Raw genomic sequence first — 21,044 nt, 5'->3', positions numbered from 1 at the left:
TTTTTTATGTAAGTACATAGTAGTTAAGGCCACCTAATATAAAGTGGGACCAAAAAAGTAAAAAAGTAATAACGGTCTTATCAAGTTACTGTAGGCTAGTACGTTGTGTCCGAATGTAGATACAAAAAAATTTGTGATTGTTACAGATACTGGCAGTTACATGGAAATGTAAATATGTAATGTCTAATTATAAAGTTTTTTAAAAAATGTGTACATTTGTAATTGTTGCAAAAGGCTATAAATGAATAAGCATTTATTGATAAAATATATATATGTGTTTTCATTTACAATAGAATGAACCACGAGTAGTCGAGTAACTCAAGCATTTTTTTAAATAAAAAATCAACTAGTAGAAATCAGTAGTATTGCAACAACATTAATTAGTGTTTCATTAATGTAAAGGGTAAGTTTAAGGCTATCTAGGTGTAGACGTAAACTAAACACAATCTAACAGGAAGAAAATTAAGATAGAAATATCTAAACTTCCAGAATGCAGCAAGTGCACTGCTGGTCAAGCACATCCTTTCCTGTAACAAAATTGAAAGCTAAGCCAAGATGGAGAAACAGATGATCATAGCTGTACAAGGATAGCCATTTTTTTATTAATTTATCAGCAGAGCTACTGCAAGGGTTCTTTTGTGCTGGAAATCCATATTCTTTGCTGAAACTTTTCTGCGCCTTCATGGAGAGCAGGTCATGGTTGCCTAATAACAGCAGACGCCACTGGAGTGCGAGCATAGAGTGCAGGGGTGCTTTGGAAGAAAAGGAGAAAGCAGCGCGTCTAGCGTTTTCCACATGTTTTCATCATGTTTTGTTTTGAAGGAGAATTGTTTTTATTTATTTTTATTTTTTTTGCTGGACTCGGTCGAAACTAACGTGAACATTTGGCAAGTCCAATGACCAAGTCCCAGACAAGTCCAAGTGCAAACACCAACAAGTCCGAGACAAGTCCGAGATGATAGAAAAAATGTCTCGAGTCCAACAAAGAATGTCAAAGTAGAACATTGTGGTCTTGTTTTTTCATAATTCCTAGTTTACGGTTGGACTTTGGATGTGATCTTGAAAAGGTTGGTGACCACTGCTCTAGAGGTTTTCATTAGCTCAAATGCATGATTGCACTTTTTACACAGTTTGTCTTTAGTATTTTATTGCCCTCTTGCCTGCACTCCATTGCTGTCATGTATCTCATTATGTAGAACAGATGACATTTGAGCAGGCGTTCTACACTGTAACCTATCTTCATGTTATCTTGGTATCCTCACCTCCAAGCAGACATCAGCAAATTGTATTCTCTCTCTCTTTCTCTCTTCACAGCGATTTAGAGGCAGCTGGTTCTTTTCCTGCAGCTTAGATACTGAGAAATAGGAATTAGTCTCTCCCTCTCCTTTCTCTTGCAGGTTAAATACTCCAATAATGATTCTCTTACTTGTCATTTATATATAAATGTGTCATTCTGAGTGAGAAATGACTGTGAAGACAACAAGAATACAGATTTTTTTTTGTCAAATATACGTAAAGTGAATATTGATTGTATGAATATGTAAATACAGCTTGCCACATGATCTGTTTTAATGATTGCTGTAACAATGTTCCCATGTAGGTCCCCTCTGGATGTTAAAAGTCAATGTATATGTATAACAAATAATTATAAAAAAATATTATGGTGTCTTCATGAGAGTATGGTAATCATATGTTTAATATTAATGAGCCATCAACATATAGGAGAGAGATTAAACAGGAAACTGAAATAAGGAGATAGATGTACTTTTTTTTTTTTGAGAAAACCAAATAGAAAAGAAACAATTATTTGTACACAAGCACATAGAAAATGTTTTTTTTTTTTTTTTTTTGGGCAGTTTGGAAGCACTATAATTTTATAAACATAGTAGCATAATGTATTTGTTGGTCTTTGAGTGACGTTTGGTGGCAGGATGAATATAAGATACCAATATTATTAGCTATAATTTACTATTTTTCCTCCAGTAAAAACAATTAATTTCATACCAGGGCACACTGGTGCTACATACACTGAATGTTTTTACATTAATATTCTGTACAGAGCACACTGGTGCTGCAGACGCTGAATGTTTTTACATTAATATCCTTTACAGGGCACACCGGTGTGGCAGACACTGAATGTTTTTACATTAATGTTTTGTACTGGGCACACTGGTGCTGCAGATGCTAAATGTTTTTACCTTAAGGTCCTGTACAGGGCACACTGGTACTGCAGACGCTGAATGTTTTTTTTTTTTTTTTTACATTAATGTCCTGTACAGGGCACACTGGTACTGCAGACGCTGAATGTTTTTTTTTACATTAATGTCCTGTACAGGGCACACTGGTGTTGCAGACACTGAATTATCTATGTAATAGTAATATTATATGACTAGTAAGTTCATTAAATACTAGTATTTATTTTTAAGATACAGGTAGAGGAGAGCAGGGGCGAAAGTACCATTTTTCAGAAAAACACAATTTTAAAAGATGATGTTGTAGACAGAGATATATTTCTGCTGTGGCCAGTAACTTAAAGTGTGGTCTAACAATACCAGGTGGTATTTCGACCCCATCGGTTGGGACGAAAGTAACACACAGGTGGGTCAAAAGTAACACAACAATATAAGCTAGATTTGTTCATGTTACTCTTATTTTTATTAAGTAAACCTGACTATGGCCTTGTTAATATGTAACTGCAAACATATTTTGACCTTTATTTTTGCAAAAAAATTTTAAATTACATTTTGATATTTTTATTTTGAATTTAAGTTTCATCAAATGTCTCAAAACCCAACTGTACAAACTTGATTTTTTTTCAGTGTATTTTTATAAGACATTTTTTCATTAGAATTAACAATATAATAATTAAATTATATTAGCATAGGCTAATATAAATTCTAAACATAATGTAACAGTAGGCCTATTCATGTTTAAATCCAGTTGTTTTATGCATAAATTGAAAATGTGCATTAAAACATCTGGAAACACTGCAAATTCATAGGTGGAGGTGTAAAGGCTAAGATATGGCTAAAACCTAAACATAACTAAGGTAAATGTGAGGTAGGAGCTGCCCAGATGTTCCTCTATGTCCAGAAACGCCCTCTCATAAACATCTGGATAAAACCATACCTCTCTTTGTCTTTCGGACCCTCACTCAGACATATTATTTTAGTATAATATAACATTAACATTTTAATAAATGATGCAAGACACAGAAATTCACAGAATAGCATGTACCAGAACAAAATAAATACTTCTTGTCACTGTAGCGGGACAAAAGTAACAACTGTTACTTTCGTCCCTCCAGAAACTCCTGACATTTAAACCTGATTTACTTTTATACTAAAAATAAAAAAACTTTGATAATGCAAACTTTAGGACGTGTTAAAGCACTAAAGGAAAGTGAATCGACATTCAGCCAAGTATGGTGACCCATACTCAGAATTTGTGCTCTGCATTTAACCCATCCGAAGTGCACACACACAGAGCAGTGAACACACACACACACACTGTGAGCACACACCCGGAGCAGTGGGTATATAAATAACCTATAGATTGATCATTACTGTGACACATGAAACAAGAAAAACAACACAACTAATTAACAGAAGAAACAGAAGAAACAGTCGAGCAACATAGAAGGACAGCAGCTTGTGAGCGTTTTGTCTTGTTTTCTCATCAGACTAGTGTGTGATCATCATTGCTAGGAAAGTTTTAGGGTTTAAATTGTGTGTCTTACCCTGGTTAATACGTGCTGAAAGTGGCGCTTGGTTTTGCATTTGCCTATCGCGGGACTGCCTGGTTTCGATCTGCTAAATAGCGAGGCGTGGCCAAAGCCAGTGAAAGTACTTAATTAGCTGTTTGGAAAGCACTTGTCAGAAGAAACAGTCGAGCAACATAGAAGGACAGCAGCTTGTGAGCGTTTTGTCTTGTTTTCTCATCAGACTAGTGTGTGATCATCATTGCTAGGAAAGTTTTAGGGTTTAAATTGTGTGTCTTACCCTGGTTAATACGTGCTGAAAGTGGCGCTTGGTTTTGCATTTGCCTATCGCGGGACTGCCTGGTTTCGATCTGCTAAATAGCGAGGCGTGGCCAGCTGACTTCAATCACAGGTAATCAGGCTAATACAAAGCACTAGGTTTCACCGCGGCAGCGGTCGCGGCAACCCTCGTGTGATCCCTCCTCGTGTGAAGACCGACGAGTGTAAAGACAATCGACTCTACCTGCGCGACTCCACCGAGCAAGGACACCGACGGGGCACTTGAGTATTGCTTTTCTCTTTATTTACTTTTTGTATAGCCTCTCAAATATCTTACACTTGTAGTCACTATGTGCTTTCAGATCTCTACTATCACTACTAACACTCGGAGAGCACGCTATGTACGTCGCAGGAAGGCCTGTCTGACAAACCTACACCATGTCCCTCTGACCTCTACTACTATGCTCTCTATTCCAGTTGGTCTCTGGAACTGCCAGTCTGCAGTTAACAAAGCAGACTTCATTTCCTCTATTGCTACCCATTCCGGTCTCAACCTCATGGCACTGACAGAGACTTGGATCAAACCTGAAGATACTGCCACCCCTGCAGCACTCTCTACTAATTTCACTTGTTCCCACACTCCTCGTACCACTGGGAGGGGTGGAGGTACGGGTCTCCTTATATCCAAAGAATAGAAATTTGAACTTCAGCCATCATCTACAGGTACTGGTTCATTTGAATCACATGCCATTACTGTAACCCACCCTGTTAAAATTCACTTTGTGGTCATTTATCGGCCTCCAGGTCCACTGGGAAACTTCTTGGAGGAGTTGGATGTGCTGCTATCAAACTTTCCTGAAGATGGTACTCCTCTGGTACTGCTTGGTGACTTCAACATCCACTTAGATAAACCCCAGGCTGCTGACTTCAAAACTCTGCTCACCTCATTTGATCTCAAGCTGGTGTCCACTACAGCGACTCACAAATCGGGCAACCAACTTGACCTCATCTACACGCGCTGTTGCTCTGTGGACACCACTTCAGTTACTCCACTGCACACATCTGATCACTTCCTCATTACTGCTAACCTAGCACTTACTCCTGAAGTGGCAAACACTCCAACGCAGGTCACCTTTCGACGGAACCTACGCTCACTCTCTCCATCTCGCCTATCTGCTGTGGTTTCATCCTCTCTTCCACCATTCTCTCAGTTTTCTGCTCTGGACATTAACAGTGCTACGGACACTCTTTGCTCCACTTTAACATCTTGCTTGGACAACTTTTGCCCACTGTTGTCTAGACCAGCACGCACTGCCCCATCTGCCCCCTGGCTGTCCGAGGTTCTCCGAGAACATCGCTCTAAACTCAGGGCTGCAGAGAGGAAATGGCAGAAATCAAAAAACTCTATGGACCTCAGTGTGTATCAATCTCTCCTCTCTTCCTTCTCTGCAAATGTCTTCACAGCTAAAACATCCTACTACCACAACAAAATTAACAGCTGCTGTGATGCTCGGACACTCTTCAAGACTTTCTCTTCTCTTCTTAATCCGCCGCCTCCACCTCCTCCATCGACTCTTACAGCGGACGACTTTGCAGCTTTCTTCACAAATAAGACAAGATCCATCAGTGACCAATTCTCCACACCGCAGACTGAGGAAAACTTCACAATGACCAATGCACACTCTTTATCCTCCTTCTCCCCACTCTCAGAGATGGACGTCTCCAAAATTCTCATGTCCAATCATCCTACTACTTGTCCACTTGATCCTATCCCCACTCACCTCCTTCAAGCGATCTCTTCTTCAGTCATACCTTCACTTACTCACATTATCAACTCTTCTCTTCAATCTGGAACATTTCCCTTAGCATTCAAGCAGGCTCGGGTAAGCCCACTGCTCAAGAAACCATCTCTAAATCCAGCGCTTCTTGAAAACTACAGACCGGTATCCCTGCTTCCATTCATTGCAAAGACACTTGAGCGGGCTGTGTTCAACCAGCTTTCTATGTTCCTTGGACAGAACAACCTCCTGGACAGCAACCAATCTGGCTTCAAAAGTGGCCACTCAACTGAGACTGCTCTGCTCTCGGTTACTGAAGCCCTGCGACTAGCAAGAGTAGCTTCAAAATCCTCGGTACTCATCTTACTGGACCTGTCTGCTGCTTTTGACACTGTTAATCACAAGATTCTCCTGTCCACCCTCAGAAAGATGGGAATCTCTGGAACTGCTCTCCTGTGGGTTAAGTCCTACCTCTTTGACAGATCATTCAGTGTGTCTTGGAGGGGTGATGTTTCACAGTCACACCACCTTGCTACTGGGGTTCCTCAAGGCTCAGTACTTGGACCACTTCTCTTCTCCATCTACATGACATCTTTAGGATCTGTCATTCAGAAGCATGGCTTTTCTTATCACTGCTATGCTGATGACACCCAACTCTACTTCTCATTCCAGCCTGATGACCCGACGGTAGCTGCTCGCATTTCAGCCTGTCTGAGTGACATTTCTAGCTGGATGAATGACCATCACCTTCAGCTTAACCTTACAAAGACTGAACTACTGGTGATTCCAGCTAACCCATTGATTCATCACAACTTCTCTATACAGCTAGGCTCGTCAACCATAACTCCTTCGAGGACAGCCAGAAACCTAGGAGTTGTGATGGATCATCAATTAAGCTTCACTGACCACATTGCTACAACGACCCGGTCCTGCAGGTTTGCCTTATACAACATTAGGAAGATTAGACCCTTCCTGTCAGAGCAAGCAACCCAACTTCTTGTCCAAACTCTTGTTCTCTCTAGACTGGACTATTGTAATGCTCTCTTGGCGGGCCTTCCTGCATGTACTGTCAAGCCCCTGCAAATGATCCAGAATGCAGCAGCGAGGGTTGTCTTCAATGAGCCAAAAAAAGCTCATGTTACTCCTCTCCTCATCAGGTTACACTGGCTACCAGTAGCTGCTCGCATCAAATTCAAGGTACTGATGCTTGCCTACAAGACGACCACTGGCACGGCACCAACTTACCTAAACTCACTGGTTAAATCCTATGTGCCCTCAAGAAGTTTGCGTTCTGCAAGTGAACAACGCCTTGTGGTGCCATCCCAAAGAAATTCAAAATCACTCTCACGGACCTTTTCCTGGACTGTGCCCAGCTGGTGGAATGACCTCCCAATCTCAATTCGTACAGCTGAGTCTTTACTCATTTTCAAGAAACATCTAAAAACTCATCTTTTTCGCCTGCACCTAACCTACTGACACTAGTACTTTTCCTTTTCTTGTCTCTTTTTTTCATTTAATAAAAAAAAAAAAAAAAAAAAAAAAATTATTATATATACCTGGCTCTGCGTTCTATACTAGACTAACTGAGACTTGTCATGGCACTTGTATTCTGTTGTTGTTCTCTTGTTGACCTGACTGCTTCTATTGTTCTCATTTGTAAGTCGCTTTGGATAAAAGCGTCTGCTAAATGATTAAATGTAAATGTAAATGTAAAGAAAATTACCGCTTCAATAATTTACTTTTTGTTGTCGAAAACAGTTTTACGGACCTAACTGCGGGAAATGATGACGAAATCACGTGATATTTCTCAGCTCTGTGAAGGGTTGCGTTTTGAACATGCTGTCATAGCTTGGCATGCAAATGTAGTAATAGGCTCGGAGAAAATTGCTTTGTTACTTTCGTCCCACGTTACTTTCGACCCCGCTCTCCCCTACTTATTCATAAGGATACTAGTTCTTATTTAATATATACTAGTATTTATTCATTAGGTACTAGTTTTATTTATTATACACTAGTCTCTTTTGTTATTACTACTAGTAACTATTCTTATCTTACTACTGCTTTTTTACTCTTATGTTATGACTAGTCCAAATGGCTACAGTAGAGTTCACTTAAAGAATTTACTAGTAAAATAAAAAAAAAATCATACTAGTAAAATTTCAAATAATTACTAGTATCTAATAAATGTGTAGTAGTACCTATTTGTAATGATAAAAAACTTCCTATTCATCGGGAAGAAGGAGGCGGGAACCGGCGTACAATCAAAAATCACTTTAATATTCAAAATAAACACAAAACAGCGCACCAGCCCCTCACGGACGACTTGTGCGCACAAAATAAAAAGCAAACATAAAATATGGCCCAGGCCTGGTCCTCTCTCGTCCTTCACTATAGTCGCTCCAGTTTTATATCCTTCCATCTCCCACGTGGGACTCGATACCAGCGGTGGGGCGCAGGTGTAGCTCATCTCCAATCACAACATCTGGCCTCACTCCTCGTTCCTCCTGGCCTCACTCCTCTCGGCCCCGCCCCACTCGCCACACTATTATATAAGTACAAGTATTTATTTAATAGGTACTAGTATCTAATGAATAAGTACTATTTTTTAATAAATAAGGACTAGTACCTACTGAATAAGTAGTAGCATCTAATGAATAAGTACTAGTATCTAATAATAAATTCTAGTATTTAATGAATAAATACTAGTGTCTATTTAATAGGTGTCCAGACATAGTCGAGAGCCAGAGGTAAATGAATCCAAGTACAGTTCTTTATTTACAAGATAGTGAAAGTCGGGTAAGTAGAAAGTGTTCGGTGCAGATCACACAGTGCGGGTGTAGGAAGGTGAGTATGTCTTTTGCAGAGTTGTCACTGCCACTCACTTTTTGCTAATCTTGGTCTCTTTCACAGATCGCTCTAAGAACAGGAGGATATCAGGCAAACACAGGATATTTTGGGAATCGTTGGATTTCAGGCCACGGGGTAGTGTCCAGGAATCCAGGAGGCAGTAGAATAATAACACAGAGGTTAGTGTTTAAAAGGTAAGTATTGAAATTGAACTAGGTCTGTGGTGAGTGATTAGTATCTAATTGATCAATACTAGTATCTATAAAATACATACTAGTATCCAATGAATAACTACTAGTACATTAAAATTATGTACTAGATGCTAGTAGAATACATACTAGTCAAATCGGAACAGTTGATATTTCAATAACGGAACGGATCCCAATAGAAGTCAATTGAGTTTGTCAAATTTAAAGAACACTTTGATTGACAGCAGTGGTCCTATAGGTTGCTCAGAATGAGATAGTACAATGTGAAGATATAGTGTTATAGTTCTGCAATTTGAGGTCATTTACTATAGAAAAATAGTGTTTTTTAAAAGCCTTTTTGACTGTTTAATGCCAATAATGTTCCTATCTCTGTGAAACTTTGCATGCTTGTTAAGAATCAAATATCTCATGCTCACCTAGTTTTCGTTAAGGCTTTATTGGGATTTTGGGTATTTTTGGACATGTCCCTTTTCTTAATTGTAATGTTCTGCCCGAGTTTCCCTGGTTTCACCACTGGATGGTGTACTTTCAACCCCAGATCACCTCTTTATTAGAGACTTGCACCACACCTGTATTGAATCTCTCCTAATTGCCCACCTTCTTTTGATGCCTCACTGTCTATTGTTCTTGTTCGTTCCTAAAGTCTGTTTGAGAATGATGCTGCTAAGGATTTTTGGTTGGAGAATTTTGCTGTCTTCTGGTGAGCGTTGCTTTGGATTTCTCTCTTGCCTGACATTTAGGGACAGGTTTTCTGTTTGGAACCTTTTTATATGTCCTTCCAAGGAGTGCCTTCTGGAGTTCCCCCGTGGCAAGTTCCAGTTAAATGCCTCTAAGGCTCCATTTGGGTTTTTCTTTTTTTTTCTTTTTTTTTTTGAAGAGTTTTTGTTTTGAGTAAAGAACTTTTGAGTCAGACTCTGAGCCTCTTGGTTATTTCCTCTGCATCTGGATTTGACCTGCTTCAGTGGAGCAGTGGTTGTCGCCAGTGTTATACACACCACATACCCAAGTTTGATCCCCATCTGGATCATAACACTTAATGAACCCTTCATAGCTAAACAAAGAGTAAAGTTAACAAATATTTTCCATAGAATTGTACTGTAATGTTTTCAGTTGTGATTTTATTGACAATGGTTCTAGAGGCCAAGTTGTTTGGAATGAGGAGGTCTAACAGATTGTATGAATATTGTGTCTATGTGTGAAAGTCTGTGTAATATACAATCATTCACACCCTTGAAAAATGCAATCTCACACCTCATTTGGTTCTTGAGTTGAACAGCATTTCATTCCAATCGACCTCTGTTAACCTTGTCTAATAGGTGCTCAAAATTCATTGGCCAATGGCACTCATGCTTTTTGAGATGTGTCCTTACATGAGTGTTCTCAGCATAGACTGTATAAAAACATGGAAGTAGTGTTCATGACGTCAACCGTAGACTCCTGAAGAGAGTTTTTGAAGCCTAAAGTTGCAGAGTGAGCCGTCGCCATCTTGGCAGTGCGTCAACGCGCGACTCTCCCGGACAATCGAAAATGGACAAAAGGGCGGGAGCTCGTTGCTGAAGCCACGCCCAGCTAGCGCGACGGCTGTGACAGCAGTGGCAATTCACCTGTCACTCAAGTGGCCACGCCCTTAATTATGCAGAACTTTAAGGCTTAATATAATTTAAACGGATGAGTTATAAAAAAATTCACCCCCCTCACAGTTGTCATGAAGGACAAAATTAGCTATATAGACCAAAATCATTTTTTGAACAAGGCTGTAAACATGTTTTTTTCTGCTGTAAAGTTGGGTATTTTAACATAGGGAGTCTATGGGATTGACTCCCTTTTGCAGCCAGCCTCAAGCGGCCAGTCAATGAATTGCAGTTTTAGTCACTTCCTTATTGGCTTCACTAGAGATAGCGCGAGGTTGCCGCTCGGTTCTAAGTTAGACGAGATCTCATTATGTGCAAAAGTTATAGTCGTTATAGAAAAATTCAATATGTGCAAAAGTTATAGTCGTTATAGATTTGTTACTTCAGAATTCCGATTATCAATGCCCTTCCTGAATAATTTTGTAGAAGAAAAATTAAATAAGTGTTTACAGATATTTTCTATAGTGAAACAGCATGGGATGTTGGTGGGATCTGTAATGATTGGCAAACCCCCGGGCCAATAACAGTGCATTTGACGCTCTGTCCGTGTCTTCTGATTGGCTAGTTCTGATGGTTATGTATAGAATGGAATACTAATGTTCTGTTTAATGTGCAGTAAAAAAAAAAAAAAGTAAACATGCAGTATTTGATAAACATTTAGTCTTGTCATGTCAGTAGCTAAATGCAATAACAGTTTGCACATTGTTGTTACATGACCATCATAATTTTACATAATTTGCTATCAAAAAATGTATTATTTCAGAAATTTGATGAAAATCATATTCCCTTAAGAATATTAATATAATATTATACTATTTTAATAAGACTTTTAACAAACAAATGCCAGGGCAGTTGTAAGTCTTTGAGCACCAAGCTTAATACAAATTTTCTTATTTCAGTTGAATAAATGTTGGCAATATTATCAGTACACTAAGCTAGCAGGCAGCTGATGGTATTTCAAACTACATGGCTAACAATTAGCTGGCAATTTAACTAAAGAAAGAAAAGAAAAAAGAAAATTATTTTTTCCAGTCAAAACATATTCTTAAATGATTATGCCATTACCTGTCATATTGACACAGACAATAAAACGTTCTAAACTTAATAAAGCAACTTTGTATACTCACCAGGAGAAGCTAAGATATGGGTAATGTGTGGGTAAGGTAATGTGCTATTCCCTACAATGTGGTGTTGTATTTTACACATTTGGACAAAGGTAGTAGATAATTGCAGTTGACTGGTTGACATCATAGCAAGCTGATATCTGGAAAATGTGGGAATTTGAGATTAATTCATCAAGTTTTTGATGAAGCCAGACAACACTGCAGCCATCAGGAAAGCACCGCTGAAATCATTATCTCATGTGAGCACATCATTTTAAAGTGTGGAAAATATTAACTCATGCACCTTTAAAGTGATCCTTACACTGCCACCAGCGACCAAGTAAAAAAACAAAACAAAAAAAAAACAGGAACTCTATTGGCGTAAAAAAACTCTATTGGCGCTGTACCCTTCAACCAATCAGACGACCTGGAATGTTGAGAATGCTATTTCCTGTGACATTCCACTGGCAGGGCAACAGAAAACAGAGATGCAAGAAGAATAGGCTTTATCGGTGGGCTGCACTTACACACAGTACAGACAGAAGAAAAAAAAAAACACTCTGATAAGGCTGAAGATTATGTTGTGAACATAGGGATTTCCTAATAACACTTTACAATAAGGACTCATTACCTTACTTTAGTTAATGCATTAACTAACATTAACAAACAATGAACAATACATTTTTACAGGATGTTTTTGTGAATGCTACTTAATAAGAAACTGTTCATTGTTGGTTAGCTTCAATCCATTAAAGCTGCAGTAGGTAACTTTTGACGCTCTAGCGGTTAATAAACAGAACTGCTTGCGTCTTGCGGAAGAACATCGTAGCCGGAACTACTTCTCTCTGTTTATGTCTATGAAGAATCACAAAGGTACTGGGTTACTCCGCCGCGGTATCCCCGAAACAATCTAAAATAGTCCGAATATAAACACTTATTATAGGTGCACCCTAGTGATTCAGGACAAGCTGAAAACACAGTTTGGAAAATGGATTCATGTTGTACTCGCTTATTATATACATTTTGTCTACATTTTGAACACAAACAAAGTTACGGAGCGCAGCTAAATATATATATAAAATGCCTGTTATTGTGTTAGCAACTGACTGTGTAATTTCTGTTGCCGAACAAAGTCTCTTCATGTAATGTTAACCACAAAATGTTTTTTCTCATCAAACCCATAGGGATTCTCAAGGGAACTCTTGGCTCGATAAATGCTAATTCTTCTCAGAGCCTTAGGGCCTTAATTAACTGAGCACTGTTTAGAAAATAATATATTATTGCAGCTTTATCATAGTGTAAATTTAGCAGTGATACTGTAGTTCACCCAAAAATAAAATTTCACCCTCATGTCATTCCTAATCCGAGTGCATTTACTTGTAATGTGGAAACACAAGATAAACTATTTTGAAGAATGTCAGTAACTACTTTGTCACCATACAGATTTTAAATGACCCATGGGTGAATGATGACAAACATTTAGGTGAATTATGCTTTTAAGATTGGTTTATGTAATTTTTACACAGTAATTTCATTCTTAAAAATAAAGACTCTTTACAGGCTTGTGGTTCCATGTACTGTACAACCTTTATCATACAGAGAACCTTTTATTGCAAAAGAATGTTCTTTAAACTTAAAAACTGTCAAATATCAAGGGCACTTCAGCTGGTTATTGTGACAAAAATATTCTACACCGTTAGAAAAACAAAAACAAAAATGGGATCACTGTGTAAATTTTTGAAACTTTTATTTTTAAGAGTGTTGCTGTATGACTGACATGAACCTAGCATTAATCAACCTAACCTACACTGATTTCACACAAGGGGCCCTATTTTAACGATCTGAAACGCAAGTGTCAAAGCGCGAAGCGCAAGTAACTTTGTGGGCGGGTCTCGGCGCTGTTGCTATTTTCCCGGCGGGATAAATGGCTCTTGCGCCCGGCGCAAATCTAAAATGGGTTGGTCTGAAGTAGCTTCATTATTCATAGGTGTGGTTTGGGCGTAACGTGAAATAAACCCATCAGAGCGTCATCCAACATTCCCTTTATAAAAGCAGGTGCGCAAGTTCCATTATGGATTGCTATTATTATGGCGTATTTACCAGGCGCACGCCAGGAGCGGTTCACAGCCGAGGAGACTGATGTTCTTGTAAGAGCAGTGAAAGACAGAGAAGTTGTGTTGTATGGGGATGGGAGAAACCCACCCAAAATAGCGTCGGTTAAACAGGCGTGGGAGGAAATAGCCACAATTGTTTCATCAATTTTTTTTCCTGGTTCTTGACGGACAAACCAATTTGTCAGATGTCCTTATATACATATATGACCTCAAAGAGGTCTGAACCTTAATTACTACAATTAGCCTGAATAATTTGTAAGCTAGATTTATGCCTATTTTTTCACATCTTCGTGGCACACCACAATGATTTCCGTCATCTCATGTGTTAATATTTTTTTAGTGTAACAATTTATGATTTGCAAAAATAACTGTTGCATCTGTGTAGATTAAATGAGCAAAGTGTATGCGCGTTGTGCACGCTATACATTATGGTCAAGCATGCGCCCTTAAAATAGCATAATGAACAACGCGCAACGCACCACTGACTTTAGACTAGGTTTTTTCTGGTCAGTGGCGCAATTGTTTAATGGAACAGCAAAATAGCACCAGGGATTGTTTGACCCGGAACACCCCTACTTTTTTGCGCTGAACCGCCCAGGGAGCGCAAGTTCATTCACTAGTTTAGCGACGTGCTTCTGTGGAGGGAAAAGCGGGCTTTGCGCAGGTGCAAAATAGGAATGACACATGCGTCGGTGTACAAAGTCAATTGCGCTGGGTGCAAGATAGGACCCTAAAACTCAAAACACAGTATTTTACTCTACAAAATGACCGAAACTACTGTTAAGTCTTCAAAATGTGTACTTTTTAAAGTTCTCAAATTTCAAATTTCAGTTCTTCTTTTTTAATCACATTTTCCTCTCGCGCTGTTTTTCAGTTCATTATGCTAATGATGTGGCATGATTGGGTTTGATCCTTAGCAGCTTGATTGAGCTCATCCCTGGTGAATGTGTCTCTCCTCCCTCTTTCTTCAGCTCTCTCTCTCTTTCTCTCTTCACATCGCTGATTGCAGGTGAAATAAGATTAAAGTGAAGACACAGCTGTTCAGAGTTGAACTGACAAAACAGGAAACATAATCATCTGTCCTGCTCTCTGAGTGTTACTGTCACTCTCCTCTCATCGCCGGAGCCAAAAGCCTGAGGAAAATATATTTATTCATGTTTTATTCACTTTTAATTTAGTCTCTCTCTTATCTCCCGATGAGCTTCATCAAAGACCTCAACGGCTCCCAAAGTAAAAAGATCTGTAAGATAGATTTGTAATGCATCAAAGTCACTGATACAATGCAGGAATCACTGCAAAACCCCCAGCTTTGAGATTTGCAGACAAACGCCTAGCTATGAAACATTAGCTTACTTTAATTATCCACCATAACCACCAAATTATATACGGTAAGCAGATTTCTGAAACCAAATACATTTCCTATTTGAGTGGTTAAAATAGCACTGAAACCTCTTTTATTTATTGACTATTAATTAAAATAACTGATACAATATATTTTTAAATGTTGATGTTACATGAGGCAACTTTTTGAGCAATGTTGCTGTCACAATCAACCAGGGGCCGTTCTTCGTACCTCACTTACTCAGTTAGCTGGATTTGACTGTTGATGATTTCGCATTATCTTGGATTATTTGGTACTTCGAAGCTCATCCCAGAATTGCTTTCATAGCAACAGGTCCGTAAACTTAAACCTGCTTGGAAGCAAGCTTATTTCATGTAAACAGGATTAGATTGCAGAATTGATACTCAAAATATGTAAGATTATCCAACTGATCCAAGGAACAATAATTTAATAAAATAATCATTTAAACATTAAAGATAATATTATAATGTTGTGTAGTATAGACAGCCAGTTTTACACATTGAAATATATATTTCTTCATAAAATAATTACTTAATAATTGTTTTCAAGTCTTACACATGCTTTACAGATAATGTGAGTTGTGCATTAATTAATGACAGTATTTGCTTGAATGGGGGGGCTATTTTGTGAACTATGCTGTTTGTCTGTGCAGCGCTTGTGCTGATTTACCCCATTTGTATGCTTCGAGAGAGATTGTTTGGATTTGTAATGGTCCTCTGACTTACTCAACCCTTGCCTGTTGTACGATTTTGGATTATCTTTCTGAACTGTAAATATTTATTGAGAATATTGTCAATAGTTTTTGGGAGTTAGTTAAGGTGAGGACACACAGGTCAACTTTATTGAGCAATGTTGCTTGGGCACTTTCCCATTGAGAATGGGTAACAAATTTCTATCTGGATATTTTAGATTGTTTGTGGGCCCTGTGTCTCACCTGGTTGCCTGTTGATGGCAACATTGCTTAAAAAGTGTCCTTATGTATTATTACACAGACACAGGGCCCATGACCGTTCTAAAGTATCCAGATAACAAATTTCATTACATTTACTGTGTAATTGTTGTGTAAATTATAATTTCTTATTTGATTATATATTTAGTTATTTATTGTTCATATATGGATGTAGCTTCACCATGTGATATAGTTAAGATGTGTGTGTGGAAAATGGGATGCATTTTGATGGTGGAAATTTAATTAACTATTAATATTGATGGCAAAACTATTCACCCCCCTGTTGAGGCCCTGAAATTAAACATGTAGAGACAACATTATCTCAATATATCATAGATAAATATATCATGAATCGAAAGTATGTCTACATTGAAAGCAATAACAATGTCTCTTTTTTTAAATTGATGATAACAGTACTCCGCTCTTGTCCAGATTCAGTTCTTCATGGAGTAGCGGCATGCAACCAAGAAATCAGTGTAACTCACAGCGCCCTCTGTTGGTAAATCCAGTCATTTCAATGAGAATCCACTCTAGAGTTTCAGGCATGGACAAAAAAGTTAACCACTTTGCTCATTTTTAAGTTGGTCATGTGAATTTACTGCACAAACTACAGAAAGCTCCTTGGATTGAAAGTGAGTTCTGTGTGAACTGTTTCATACATCGTTATACTACTGACAATAAACTGTGGACATTACAAATTTCTCTTCAGTTTAGCTAATGTGAGCACGCCGTTAATATGGTTATTTATTCCACAGTAACAACAACATAATCTTGACATCTGTGATGTCCAGTTAATGAACAAATCACTATTTTGAATTGGTTCTTTTTAGTAAACTAGGTGAACCAGTTAATCAATATCAGACTGAACAATTTGAAACAGTGTGCCTCAACTCAACTCAGATTATTGTTTACAGAATATTATTTTCCCACAGATAGTGATGGGAAATCAAGTTTTTTTTAAATCACATAATGAGGTCAAATACACAATTGTATTATCAAAGCGCTCTATACCTGCTTTTTACATAAACCATGTGTTACAATAAAGTTTCTTACATTTTGCCCTCATTCGAGTCAACTCATCAAACACTTCAACACTTCAACTTCAACTAAGTGGCCAGAATTTTGAGACTGATAAATGCGATAAGAGCTCAGTCAAGTACTGACGAAGTAAACCATTCAGGGCTTTATAAGTAATTAGCAAGATCTTAAAATGTATTTGATGTTCAATCAGGAGCCAGCGCAGTGTTGACAAAACCAAGATAATATGATCATAGTTCATGGTTCTAATAAGAACTCTAGCTGCTGAATTTTGGACCAGCTGAAGTGTGTTTATTAAACACACAGAGACATCACCCAATAAAGCATTACAATAATCTAACCTTGAGGTCAGGAATGCATGAATACCTTCCTGACTTTGTTAACAAAGATTTACAAAAGTTAGAAACATGGTTTTCAAAAGAAAAATTGCCATCAAATAGCACACCTAGGTTCCTAACTGATGACAAAGAATTAACAAAGCAGCCGTCAAGTGTAAGACCAGAGGTTTTGGTCTGATAATTAACACCTCTGTTGTTTCAGAATTAAGCAGTAGGAAATTACTAGTCATCAAGTATTTTTATATCAACTATGCATTCTGTTTTGCGAATCTGTATGCTTCATAGGGCCACAAAGAAATATAGAGCTGAGTATCATCATAAGCATAAAAGTGAAAGCTAACATCATGTTTCTTGATGATATCCCCCAAAGGTAACATGTAAAGTGTGAAAAGCAACAGTCCTATTACTGAGCCTTGTGGTACTCCATATTGCACTTGTGATTGATATGATACCTCATCATTAACTGCTAAGGATTGATGACGATCAGATAAATATGATATGAACCATGAAAATGCAATTCCACTAATGCCAACATTTTATTTGATTTTATTTGTCTATTAAAAAGAATGTTTAGGTTTATAGTGTCAAACAGCGCACTAATCTCCAGTAGCACTAACAGAGAAATACAACTTCGATCGGAAGATCCGAGCAGGTCATTTGTAACTCTGATGAGAGCAGTCTTAGTACTATGATACGGTTTAAATCTTGACTGGAAATCCTCAAAGATAATGGTAGCAATTTATTTTACAGTCCTGTTCCTCATGTACATACTATGTACTTATTATAGTAATTACAATAACTATGTAATAACTAGGTACTAACCCTGATCCTACCCCTAAACCTAACCCTACCCCATGTAGTTACCTTGTATTACCAGAACTTTCTTAGATAAATACACTGTAAGTACACTATAAGTACATGTTAGTACATGTACTGTAAAATAAAGTGCAATCAAGATAATAATATTAAATTATAAATAGTATAATATTAAATTAATAATATTTAGAAGAGGATGTACAGTACTTCTGGAAGCACCTCTTTTAGGAGCTTAAATGGTATAGGGCCTAACATACATATGTAGTTTCAGATGATTTGACAAGTTTATACAATTCTTTCTTTCCTATAGCAGATAAGGAGTGTAATTGTTCCTCAGGGGATCCATTGTGCTACATCTGATGTGATACTTTAGCTGATGACGGCATGGTTACAATTTTATCTCTAATAGTATTGATTTTGGAAATAAAGAAGTTCATAAAGTCATCACTACTGAGCTGTTGGGAAATATCTGCACCTGCAGATGCTTTATTTTTTGTTAATTTAGCTGCTGTATTGAATAAATACCTGAACTTGAATTTGTTTTATCTAAAAGAGATGAAAAGTACTGTAAGTAGATCTAGTTGTTTTCAAAGATTTTCTGTATGTAGAAGTACTTTCCCTCCATGCAATATAAAATACGTCTAATTTTGTTTTCTTCCAGCTGTGTTTCATTTTTAAAAGAATATGAGAAGATAATGTTCCAGTGTAACATGACTCATCTTACGGAGTTCATATAAAAACAGAGAGTAGGAAGCATTGTCATCCACCGTGTCATTATTTCAGTTATTATTTAAACAGCATATATGACATTTTCTCAAATAATTTTTTTCTGCTTATCTCTCAGCATGAGAAAATTTCCAACTTTTAGTTTAAAATATACAGATTCACGGCATAGCATGAGTTTGCAAGCATCATTACAGGGTAAACTGATGGATATACAGTAACACACCTGAAACAGAATAATAAATACAGTAATAAATACAGTAATGTGGGATTCCACACAGTGCACACATCAACATATCTCTGCATGAGAAGTTTATTTGACAGCAGAAAGGGCGTGGCCTCAAAATTAAAGGTGAATGACACAGCTTAATGCCAGCAGGGGTCACTCATAATTCATTACATTACATTACATTTTTATGAAAGATATATTATATTGAATAGTTTTGTTTTTCTGACTAAGGGTGGTTGCTAGTGATACACAGGACCACTGAGTGAAGTGTTCATAGCCGTGTGATTAATTGTGATTATAAGTGATAAAAGTGGTCTTTATTGTTAATAAAACACAGCTGAACCAATCAGAATCAGAGATAAGAAGTTTTTAGTTGTTACAGTCATTGTTCTTCTGTTCTTTTTTACATTATCTAAAAAAAGAGGCTGTTTATTGCCTTTGTGAAGCGAGTGCTCTTTTGATAGGGACTGCAGCATCTGCGAAAGACAGGCAGCTCTGTTGTCATCACAGGTAGACACAGTAGCTTGCGGTGGCAGCACCAGAATGCAACCTGACAGGGTCACGACCTCCTGCAGAAGTCCTACGTGCACTACAGTAAATGCAGCGTGCTGATTTGAAGTGTTTTGTTTTGGAGGGTATTGCTGTAAGCGATCTATGAGTGAACATTTGTTTAAACAATGTTTAATCTTTCCAATTACAATTATTCTTACAATTTTTTTTTTCTCTGATCTCATTTTGGTGTCACTTCAGCTTTGGTGTCCAAAGACAGAATTTGGCTACATTTTCATTCATCTCTTGAGGAAACCCAGGAGTGCTGCTGTGGCAGGCAAATTATCACTGGAAAGGGAATTCCGTGCAGGTTCCTCCATCAAACCGGGTCGGAAAAGACTGACTACATCCTTCCACAACACCCATTAAAACACAAGCAAATGTAGTCAAATAAGGATTGCCTCCACCTGGACTTAGCTTGATAATGTAATGCCAGGAGCACTCCTGTTTTGTTTCTGAAAACACTACATTACACTGGGCAAACTTAACTGAACATGCTTTTGCAAGAACTTTAATAGGACCCTAACACAAGGTAAGACAGCAGTGTAGATAAATAAAACTGTAGCATCATGGCAGCAAAAGAGTTCAACTGGTATGTTTACACTTATTTTGTTCAGTCAGTATCCAGTCTGATTTCAGATTCAGAAAGTTCTTTTCATATAGAACCATTGAGACACTGTTTTCCAAATGAATGTTGTTCAGTGCTTTGGCGCAATGTATTTTGTTTAAAGCACTATATAAATAAAGGTGATTGATTGATTGATTGAGATGTAACAATCCAATTCATATATTCCTTTTTATACAGACGTGCTTGAATGTGTAGAAGAAACAGATAATAAGAAATAAAAAGATTTGAATAAATACACATGTGTGTGTGTGTGTGTGTGTTTTATTCATATATTTTTTGAAGAAGGAGAACATTTAACTGTTCATGAGATGGATTGACTGGGGGAAGAAACTTTTCCTGTGCCTGGCAGACCTGGGCCCGTGTTCATGAAAAGAGTTGCTCCTAAATTTAAAATAAATTCTTAGAAATGTGTCCGTTTCCACATAAAATTAAAGGAAAGATCCTAGTGAAAAAGGAAAGTAATTCAGAAAGCATCTTAACCCTTAAAATAGCTCTTAAGGTCCAAAAGTAGTTAGGAATATTGACAAGGATTTTAAAGAGCTTAATGGTGTCTTTAGCAGTGGAGAAAATCAAAGAAATGTGAAGAGAGAGAAGCAAAGCTTTGCACACAATGCATGACAGTGAGTTAATAAGACACTACACATTAGATCGTGCAGTGATCATGTTTGACCGTGATCATGTGATCATGAAAGATATTATAAGAGACAACATCTCTGACATGGTTTAAAAATGCTATAGCGCCAGAAATTA

The sequence above is a fragment of the Carassius auratus genome, linkage group LG44F (assembly GCF_003368295.1).
Source record: "Carassius auratus strain Wakin linkage group LG44F, ASM336829v1, whole genome shotgun sequence".
In the NCBI taxonomy this organism is placed as follows: domain Eukaryota; kingdom Metazoa; phylum Chordata; class Actinopteri; order Cypriniformes; family Cyprinidae; genus Carassius; species Carassius auratus.
The sequence above is the reverse complement of the archived record's forward strand: the minus strand, read 5'-3'. Positions refer to the sequence as shown.